General features: G+C 39.7%; 1 long non-coding RNA gene across 1 annotated transcript; it reads left to right on the top strand.

Moving 5' to 3' along the window:
* The first annotated feature begins 8,174 nt into the window (after window positions 1–8,174).
* LOC105009255 lies at window positions 8,175–9,523 on the top strand. Its single transcript, XR_827764.2, has 4 exons — window positions 8,175–8,274; window positions 8,458–8,543; window positions 8,620–8,724; window positions 9,268–9,523. It is a non-coding gene; the product is annotated as an uncharacterized LOC105009255 (long non-coding RNA).
* Window positions 9,524–10,636: the final 1,113 nt, after the last annotated feature.

Below are 10,636 nucleotides of genomic sequence, written 5' to 3'. Positions count from 1 at the left end.
TAATACATTCCACCCTGCCTTCACTCCATTAAGTAATTGGAAATTGACACAATTAGTGAATGCAGAACAATGGCAAATACGGCCACAGGAGGCGCCATCCTGAACTCTGGCCATCATTACAGGACAGACATGAAAAATAGAGAACTGGTAATAGGGATGGACCTAGAATCCATTGGATAAGGAGTTGCATACTGTATATTCATCAAAAGTAAAATGTTAAAAACACAAACATTCACTAACACAATCAAAGACATCAATGTGTAACAGTCGTTTGTGTATTAACATTTATTAACAAGAGATTAACATAGCTAAACAGCTCTCAAATTTGAATTTACCTCAGTAACTTCACACAGGTCTGTGAAATTGGCTATCATGCATTTATAATATCCAGTAGTTTTGTGGCACATGCCTAACTAAATTGGTTTGCCCACCAGGGGATAAGCTGTGCAACTAAATTGTATGAGTGAAAAACTCCAAACCAAGTTCCAGTGGTGGGCCTACTGCAACCAGTAAGTACACCACTGTATGTTATTAGCATGTCCACAGCATTTTTACAGGCAAATGCCAAACTACCTTGTGAAAAACAATGTCTTGATGAAACTTCTGAATTTAAGGAAAAAACTCATTCTTTTTCCGAATAGTGGCGGTCAGCCAAACACTAAATTAAACTTTTATCTGACCATGTCTGTGGTTCTATTGACATTAAAATGACTATCATCAACAATGGGGGATGACTTTTGGTCTCTACCCTCAATTCAGTTGGTTTCAAAATCATACAATTCTATGTTAAAGCTATTGAGTGGAAAATAAATTTAGTTTCACTTATTCCAAAACTGAATATGCTTATGTTGAGGAAATTATCATAAATTTTAACCCTTAGTAATAGGCTACCCTAATTCAATGGGGAAAGTTGTTTGGGGTCATCATAGGGGGTCTGCCCCCCTTCCTGGAACCCCTTGGCTTTACCCACTTATGGTAGGCCATAAATAAAGGCCAAATGGGTGGTTTAACCATTCCACCACATCCTATGGGTGCGCTATTGCATTGGTATCTGGTGACTGTTGAGGCTATTTGCGTACAGTAAACTCATTGTCATGTTCAGGAAACTAGTTTGAGATAATGTGAACTTTATGACATGGCGTATTACCGTGAGGCAAGTAGCCATTTGATGATGGGTACACTGTGGTCGTGAAGGGATGGACAGCAACAATACTCAGGTAGGCTGTGGTGTTTAAGCAATGCTCAATTGGTACTAACGGGCCCAAAGTGTGCCAAGAAAATATCCCCCACACCATTACACCACCCACATACAGGCAAAATCTAAAACTTTCTACGCCTGTTGTGTGGAGGACAAAGATGTGGAGCAGTAAAGCAACAGAGGATCTGCGAGTCTGGAATGCACTGATTGGGACATTGTAGGTCTGCCACTAATAGTCTGGATGTGTACATTGATTCTGTGACATCATACATCAGCTTCAAACCTCGTTTCACAGACAAACTCTGATGGCTGCATTCGAAAAAGGAGGACAGGGGACAGAGACAGGTACAGAGGGGTTAAACACCGCTTTGGTAAAGCAGTGAAGGAAGCCAATTGTCTGTATGGTGAGAAACTAAAACAACAGTTCTCAGCCAACGACTCTGCTTCTATGTGGAGAGGCCTCCAACAGATTAACCACTACAAGCCTAAATCCCCCCACTCCATTAATGACCTGCAACTTGTCAAAGACCTGAATGAGTTCTACTGCAGATGGGAAAGACAAAAGGGCAGTCCTGAGAACCCACCTCCCTGTGTGTCCAGCCATCAACACTAACCCCCCAAGATCTGGGCCCATTCACAATCACCCATAACAATCATCTCTGCCACTGCAATGGGACTTTCAATCCTGGAGGGGGATGATAACAGACTATTCAAGAGACAGAACCCCCGAAAAAGCAGCAGGGCCTGACGGTGTCTCCCCATCCACCCTTAAGCACGGTGCAGATCAGCTTTCTGCTGTGTTTACTGACATCTTTAACAACTCACTGGAGACATGCTGCTTCCTGGCCTGTTTCAAGTCCTCCATCATCATTCCAGTCCCCAAGAAGCCAAGGACTTAACAACTACAGACCCATCGCCCTGACCTCTGTGGTTATGAAGTCATTTGAGTGCCTTATGCTCTCTCACCTCAAGACCATCACCTAGACCCACTGCCGACACCACCCTCATCTGACTTATTTTTGATGGAGACGAGTCCACCAACAGTTGGGAGATTGACCATCTGGTGTCCTGGTGCAGTCAGAACAGCTTAGAGTTCAATGCCCTAAAAAAGTGGAGATGATTTTGGACTTCAGGAGGAGCACATCTGCCCCCGCCCCCCATCACCCTGGGTTGCTCCCCTGTCAACTCTGTGGAGTCCTTTCGCATTCTGGGCACCACCATCACCCTGGTGGGAGCTGAACATCACCTCGTTTACAAAGAAAGCTCAGCAGTGCATGTACTTCCTCCGGCAGCTGAAGGAGTTTAACCTGCCGACTACGATGGTGCATTTCTACGATGGTCATAAAGTCCATCCTGACCTCCCCCATCACCGTCCAGTCCACTGCAGCCACTGTCAAAGAGAAGGGCAGGCTGCAACGCATCGTCCATTACGCAGAGAGGGTGGTGATTGGTTGCAATCTGCCTTCTCTACAAGACCTACACACCTCCAGGACGTGGAGGCGAGCGGCAAAGATTGGTGCTGATCCCTCTCACCCTGGAAATGGACTGTTCAGAGCTCTCCCTTCTGGCAGAAGGCTGAGATCTATCAGGACCAAAACCTCTCGCCACAAGAACAGTTTCTTCTCTACAGCAGTAGGGCTCATGAACTTACCCCCTTAGCCAAACTGATTATAACCCGCTCCCCACATACACACACAACCTCAACTGGACAAATCTATAACCCCTCCCCAAATACACACACAACCCTCAACTGAACAGATCTACAACCCCTCCCCACAAACACAACCCTCTACTGGACAAATCTACAACCCCTCCCCACAAACACAAAACCCTCAACTGGGAAATTCTTGCTACTTTCATATTATTTTAGTATATTGTTTAGTAATTTATTACAGTTTTTTACAATCGCTATGACAGTTTTTTCAATACATTTAACAAGTTTCCTAAACTCTTAACGCACCAACTCACCTAAAACACACAATTGGCAAAACGGTTAATTTCATGCTCAAAATCACACATTGTAAACTAAACTCCAAAACTAATTTACAAAATACAATAATACACTAACACAATACACTATGTCTAACAAAACAGTTCAAACATGTTTCAAAATCAAATAATTATTCAAAACACTAACACATGTTCTCTTCCAACAGGAACATTTAGTCAATCATAACACAATGACAAAAAAAACACTATCATCAGCTGAAATTACAGAAACTGCATTATTTTATGTATCAGGTCTGCCCTTATACAATAGACAGTATATTGTATTGATCATAGATTGTGTTTTGCACTGCAGTTTCTTTTGATGCCTCTCTACATTTTTGTTTTGTTGGGTTTAGTAAATGCATGCATTTTGTTTCTTTTGCTGCAGAAATTCAATACAAAAAATGAATGACCATCTTAGGGTAGCTTTATAGAATGTACAGTTTATGAAAAAAAAAAGACAGAGACAGAATTGCTGCAGTAAAGACTTTATTTGTAAAAGGACATTGCTGCAAGATATACAAACAGAAAAAGCACTGGAATAATAATAAAAAAAACAAAGTAATCTTCTAATCTGCCGGGTCTTCTGCATTTGGCCACATGTTCTCATCCTCTACCTTGCCCCACTCCTCTCCCTTGTCCTTGCCCCACTCCTCTCCCTAGTCCTTGCCCCACTCCTCTCCCTTGTCCCTGCCCCACTCCTCTCCCTTGTCCTTGTCCTTGTCCCACTCCTCTCCCTTGTCCTTGTCTTTGTCCCACTCCTCTCCCTTGTCCTTGTCCCACTCTTCTCCCTTGTCCTTGTCCCACTCCTCTCCCTTGTCCTTGTCCTTGTCCCACTCCTCTCCCTTGTCCTTGTCCTTGTCCCACTCCTCTCCCTTGTCCTTGTCCCACTCCTCTCCCTTGTCCTTGTCCCACTCCTCTCCCTTGTCCTTGTCCTTGTCCCACTCCTCTCCCTTGTCCTTGTCCTTGTCCCACTCCTCTCCCTTGTCCTTGTCCTTGTCCCACTCCTCTCCCTTGTCCTTGTCCTTGTCCCACTCCTCTCCCTTGTCCTTGTCCTTGTCCCACTCCTCTCCCTTGTCCTTGTCCCACTCCTCTCCCTTGTCCTGGTACTCGTCTTCCTCTCCGTCGTGCAGGCATTTTTTTCTTTCTTTCTTTCTTTCTTTCTTTCTTTGTGTTGCTCCATATTGTTCCTTTTCCACACAATATCAGCCCAAAGAGTACTCTTTTAGAACATATGATCATGCGATTGAAAGAACCTCAACACCTGAGTGTGCTTCCTAGATGGGAATCAGCTGTGATTTATATATTTGCATAACTTCAATAAGCTGTTTCTCATTAGCAATGGAATAAGATACAGGGAATATATTTGTGTTTCAATTCACAATATACACAGCTGTTTACCTTGACTTTAGCCTGTAAGGTTAGGTTTAGAACATGGTGTTATCTGTTCTGACATACAGTGTGAAAGCATTTGTAAATTTGACAGTAAAATTACATTGTTTTGGTCTTGGTTGAGCTTGTGTGTAAAAGAAGTTCAAGCATTTTAAATTTGTGTTAACTGTATGCATTTTGTGTCAAAGCAACAAGAAATGTGTTAAATGTATAGCCTACAAAGATGGATGTTGTGCTAGCCGTGTTAAGAGTTTAGGAAACTTGTTAAATGTATTGAAAAAACTGTCATAGCGATTGTAAAAAACTGTAATGCTCAGTCCACTATTCTTATTTGTTTTTATTTCTTTTTTACAAAATTGTTGCACTAATGAACCAGAACAAATTCTAGTTTGTTGGGAAACTTACTTGGCAATAGAACACTTTCTGATTCTGAAATGCATTGAGTTGCTGCCACGTGACTGGCACATTAGATATTTGAATTAACAAGCAGTTGAAAAGGTGTCCATAATGAGTGTAGCCTTCTATTTAATACAATATTGCATCTGGTTGTGGTGTACATTGGTCATCTCATTTGCACTTTTCAAGTTCCTCAGTATACTGTATGTTTTCTTTTCTTCATAGACATCAGTGACTGGCCAGACCTGTGGATAGTAAAGCAAAGGAAATATTTAAAGTCCAACAACCCCTGGTTAGGAGGAACAATAGACTAGAACAGCTTGGATGGCTTTGACTTAAAGACCAATTGAGATTAATCATTTTAGGGCATTTAAAGTCCATGTCATGGTTTCTCGTATAATTTGTCACACGGCACATTTCCATTGTTGAAAGAGCCATTTGGGAAAAAATTACAGAATTACAGTATACCGACTTCTCTGGACACCACTACACCAAAGGCAAAATGGTGATAAGAAGAATGTCATTACAAAAATGTTTTATAAAGCCGTTTTCACATCAGCAGTTGCCACAAAGATGTTTTACAGATACACAGCCTGAATGTTTTTGCATGTTTAGGTGTGGACCAGGTCAATAAATGCATGTGGGCATCCAGAATCTTTAAAGTCCAGATCAGCTGCACGACCAGGTGGACAAGGACAGAGATGACAAGGAGGGCTGTGGGCAGTGACCTCAGGAATAAACAGGCAGCAACTTAATCTGCAACACAACCATGAGAACTTCGGACAGGGATATGTACGAGTCAAAAGCCCAGGTAGTCTTGGTGTGTGGTTCAAGGGGTCATGTCCTCCTTAGGTTCACTTGAAAAATTGTTTGTCTGGTTTTTCCAGTTAAAATTAATGAAGTAAAAATATATAAAACCAATAAAACTTAAAAATGTTTAACACTTCTCTCTACATCCCTGTCCCCAATAACTTCTCAATACTCTTAAAGTTGTCCTGGAAAACTAACTACGGAATCTAGTTAGTGAATTTTCATGGTAGAACTTTTTTACCTTAATGTGTGTGGAAGCTTCTCTAGGAAGCGTATATCTTTACATTTTGCATAATTGTTCAAGTGAGCGCATTGCATCCGTCAGAGTGACGTGAGAATGTCTGACTTCAATCAAATAGTTTAATTTTGCACACACTTTTCTTGGGGTTTCAAAGGTATATTTTCATGCGGTCGCATCAGCGCAACCTTCAAAAAACCTAACATTGTCCAAGATTAATGATTTGGTAAAACAACAGTATGAATAATTTTTGTCCTGATACAAAACAATCTGCTTGTGTCTGTTTTGTGAGTTGCATATGTGGCTGCGTATGAGCCACTCTTTCTCTTTAACTCTGACAGTAGTATCCTGTTGCATGTGAAACTGGTAGGTAGGCAGGCCACTACTGCCTTGCTCAAAATAAGGTGGTAAAAGTAGCAGAACGATAAAGAAAATGAATGAGGACGATTACGAAAAAAATACTGTGCTGTGGTTGCAGTCGTTTGGGGTTCTTTTGGCAGACTGGTGCTTGGCAAAATGGGTGGAGCAATTGCCTGTCTGGTTGAGCCTGTCCGAGGTTTTCATCAGACAATACCACAGTGTCTCAGCACCCTCTGTTTCAGTCCCTAGTAGTTTTACACTGCAAATATTTGTGTCGGGTGTTTAGGGTCTAAGGAATGTTCTCCCTAATTTCTTCGACATTTTTATGGGGAACTGAGTCCTTGTAATATGCTTTAGGAATACTTGATGCGATGGCTCAAGGCTTTCCATGTGATCAGTCCCCCTGGTTGTGCTACTGATCTGTCTGTGGTTAACCCTAAAGGATTAGTATGTTTTAGACCAACTAAAGGTCTCTCTTAAACTACTCTTGAATATACAGAACAGCTTACTTGGTTGTGTTATTTTCCCGGTAGATAACCTAAAATGAATGCACAAACTGTATGTTGCTATTGGTAAAGGTGTCTGCTGACTAAAATGTAAGACCATGTCTTATTTCACAGCAGGAACGATGCTGTTTCGGTAGACAATTCTTTCAAATTACCGCTAATTATACATTTTTTGTCCATTCTCAGTAACTATTCTCAGTAACACCTGGCTTGGAGCGTGTTCCTCTTCATTGAAAAGACAATATTATGAGTTCCCAGTAAGTAGGCCTGGCATAACAGTTAAGGCTGACCTGGAGCATGCTTTTGCAAATCAATGTGGATAGACTGCATCTCGCTCATAATCTTGTGCTAAAGCCTTTATAACCAAGTCATCTTAACTGTAATGACCAATGTTGTGGGGATGTAGTTTGGTGATCTTGTGAAGTCTCCCAAACAGATAACAGCACATTTTCTCATGTGAGGAATATAACATGTTTTCACAACTGTAAGTTAAAGTGTAAGTTATTCACAATTTTGCCTTTGTTTTATCTACAATCAATCCACTATACATTTTTAAAGAAAGTAATTAAATTGCCATTAGATAAATTACTTAACTTGTGGCCTGCTATACCACTGCCAGTCTTTGCATACTGGACTCAGGACCCCAGTTTCAAGGATGAGACATTGCTTTCAACTGAGTTTCTGCTGAATCACTATGCCACTGCTTTATGGATATTGTAGGACATTATACAATTAGAGGATTTTATAGGCCTCTCACCATTGAACCAAACTGTAACTAGTACACCTATTGGCTTCTATGAATAATTGTGGTGCAGCACACAAGTTCTAAAATTATTTAGGGCTGTTCCGACAAGAAGGTATGGTACCCCGAGAACTACTTTTGGTTCCAAGCAGAACACCTTTGGGTTCCATGTCATATCCACTTGGTTCTATGTTGAACCAAAACGGGTTATATCTGGAAATTAAAATGGTTCTTCAAATGGTTCTCCTGTGGTAACTTCTGAAGAAGGCTTTTACGTTCTAGATTTAAACTCCAGTACAGTTTCAACAATAGGACCAGACAACCTCTTTACACTACCAACTAGCCATTTTAAACACGATGACATTGTTGAAGTCAGTTAGAATTACAAAGAAACCTTCATGATTATTCAGTCTTTTTTACCTTGGAATGAGGAAATACACTCCAGGGTGATTATCACTGCAGGCACTGTCATGACTAAACCGTCATCTTGTTTGTCATTCGTCTGTAAGAGGTGTGTTCAGGTGTAGCAGTTAGCATCAGACAGAATATAAAACAGGACTGCAGAACTCTGAGACATTCAGCTGAGCTGCTACTAAGAACTAGAAGACATCACCAAGACAACCAGAGAAACAAACTCTTACAGGTACTTTGGCCTGTGGGTGTATTTATAAGTGAACAGAAATATGGGTGGACAAGTGTTAACAGGATGACATGAGTATATATATGGACAGGTGTATTGCATGTGTTTGATTTGGTTGAAAATGAATTACTCTTTTGTGTATGAGTGTGTGTCTTTTAACATGTCTTACATTTGTGCTGTTTAAAGGATGAAGATCCAGACTGTGATACTGCTGCTCGCTTTAGTGGGTGTGCTGTTAGCAAGCTCACTAAATAAAGCTAAATCGGAGGAAGGTAACAACTTTGTGTGTATATACTATATTAATACCAGTCTGAAAGAATATGCTAATATGAGAAATCTCTTTCTTAGCACTTGTGCAAGAGGATGAGCTGAAGAATGTTATGTCAAATGTGGCCCTAGCAAAGATGTATGCAGCTCTGAAAGCTTCCCAGGAGGCTGAAGATGAAGCAGCATGTGAGCTATCTATCTATCTATCTATATATCTCTTAAATATATATATATATATATATATATATATATATATATATATATATTTGTGAGTGAGTACACCTTTTGTCATCTCTTCAGTGTTGTCACATGAAAAGATATAATGAAATATTTGCAAAAATGTGAGGGGTGTACTCACTTTTGTGAGATACTGTATATATATATATATATATATATATATATATATATATATATATATATATATATATATGTGTGTGTGTGTGTGTGTGTGTTTTGCCTGCTCACTCATGTTTTCTTTACAAATATATATATACGCCAATTTTTACATTAAATATCACTGTTCGGAAAATGTGGATTCTTTCAGGCAAATTTTTCTACTGTTTATTTAATGTGTATCCCTGGAAATAGAATTCCTATAAACATAACAGTTTTGTTTAATATGTTTGATACGTTTTTTTAACATTAGTGTAGGGTTGGCCTTTTTGAAAACTGTAACATTTGTAAAAACATCATTTGCTAATCATATTCTAATCTTTATTTATCCTACAGTTTTTGGCATCTTCAAAAAAATTAAAGATTATTTTTCTCCATCACCACCAGCCACCCCCAGTGTCTGACATCACTGACAACCTTTCTTTAGTCAATCGCTCCATCATCCCTCCATCAGCAATTGACTAACAAAAACAGTTACAGTTTTCTTTTTTACTAAGAAGGTGTACTGTATTCATAACCATGTTCTGTATTTCACTGACGATTGGTAATATGAATTAAGTATAAACATCCTTGAATAAAGTATCACGCATTACACGTATGGTACTGTCTTTTATTCATCTTACATGTTTACCAATGCTTCAATTAGGGTATGATGGGTTTTTCAGATACTCTTTGAAAAGTTAGGATTTCAGAGGCTTTGTGAAAGTGTGCAAGGAGTTTCCTGTCCCCATTTGGTTTCACTACTGGGGTGCACTGACAGACATGTTTTTACTGGGTTGATCAGGAGACCAGAGGTGGCAGAATTAAGAGCTTTGATAAAGATTACGGTTTTAGCATTGCCTGAATACAGGGAGGGGTAGGTTTACTTTTCTTCTCTAGAATCCATCTTTTATGACCAACACTAGCCATTTTCATTAATTTTGTTTGTTGCAAGCACTCATGTGGTACCCTCTATGGGCACAAATGACTGCCAAATGTCTTGTGAGTAAATAAAGCGATTTGCACACCTGTAAATCCCAATCCATGGTTTTGCATTTAGTTGTATTTAAAGATCTGTGAATGAGTGATTAAATACTTGCAAGAATTAACCATTTGTATTTGTACACAAGTATTCAAAAAATAATTACATCTTCATGACTTAAGAATTACACACAGAACTCCTTATTCACGGAGACAAATCACCAAATACAAGGACAACTAGCGATTTACAGATAACTCCTTTCACTTGGGATCTCGTTCATTTCTAATAGGGGGTCAAATACAATTACTGCCATAAAGATTTGCAAGTGCGTTAGATTTGCATACCTGTATTTCCTGAGTTGTGAATTTGTAATAAAGGATCTGTACGTGTAAAATATTTGTCAAAATGATGTCTATGAATACAAATCACTGAATATGGATACAGATTTCTTTCTATGGATGTAAATCACTGTCTGCAGAAACATATCAGTGTATATGGATACAAGTCACTGTCTATTGATACATATCACAGTCTACAGATTTAAATCACTATCGACGGCAGGCATGGGCAACTGGCGGCCCCCGCCCCCTCTTTGTGCGGCCCTCAGATGAATTTAGAAAACAGTAAAATGGTAAACAAGAAAAACATCTGCAGGAAATATATACAGTGGATATAAAAAGTGTACTGTTAAAATGCCAGGTTTTTGTGACCAAAACATGACATCATGAAAAAAAACATTTCCCC

Source organism: Esox lucius, chromosome 9, assembly GCF_011004845.1.
Source record: "Esox lucius isolate fEsoLuc1 chromosome 9, fEsoLuc1.pri, whole genome shotgun sequence".
In the NCBI taxonomy this organism is placed as follows: Eukaryota; Metazoa; Chordata; class Actinopteri; order Esociformes; family Esocidae; genus Esox; species Esox lucius.
The sequence above is the reverse complement of the archived record's forward strand: the minus strand, read 5'-3'. Positions and strand labels throughout refer to the sequence as shown.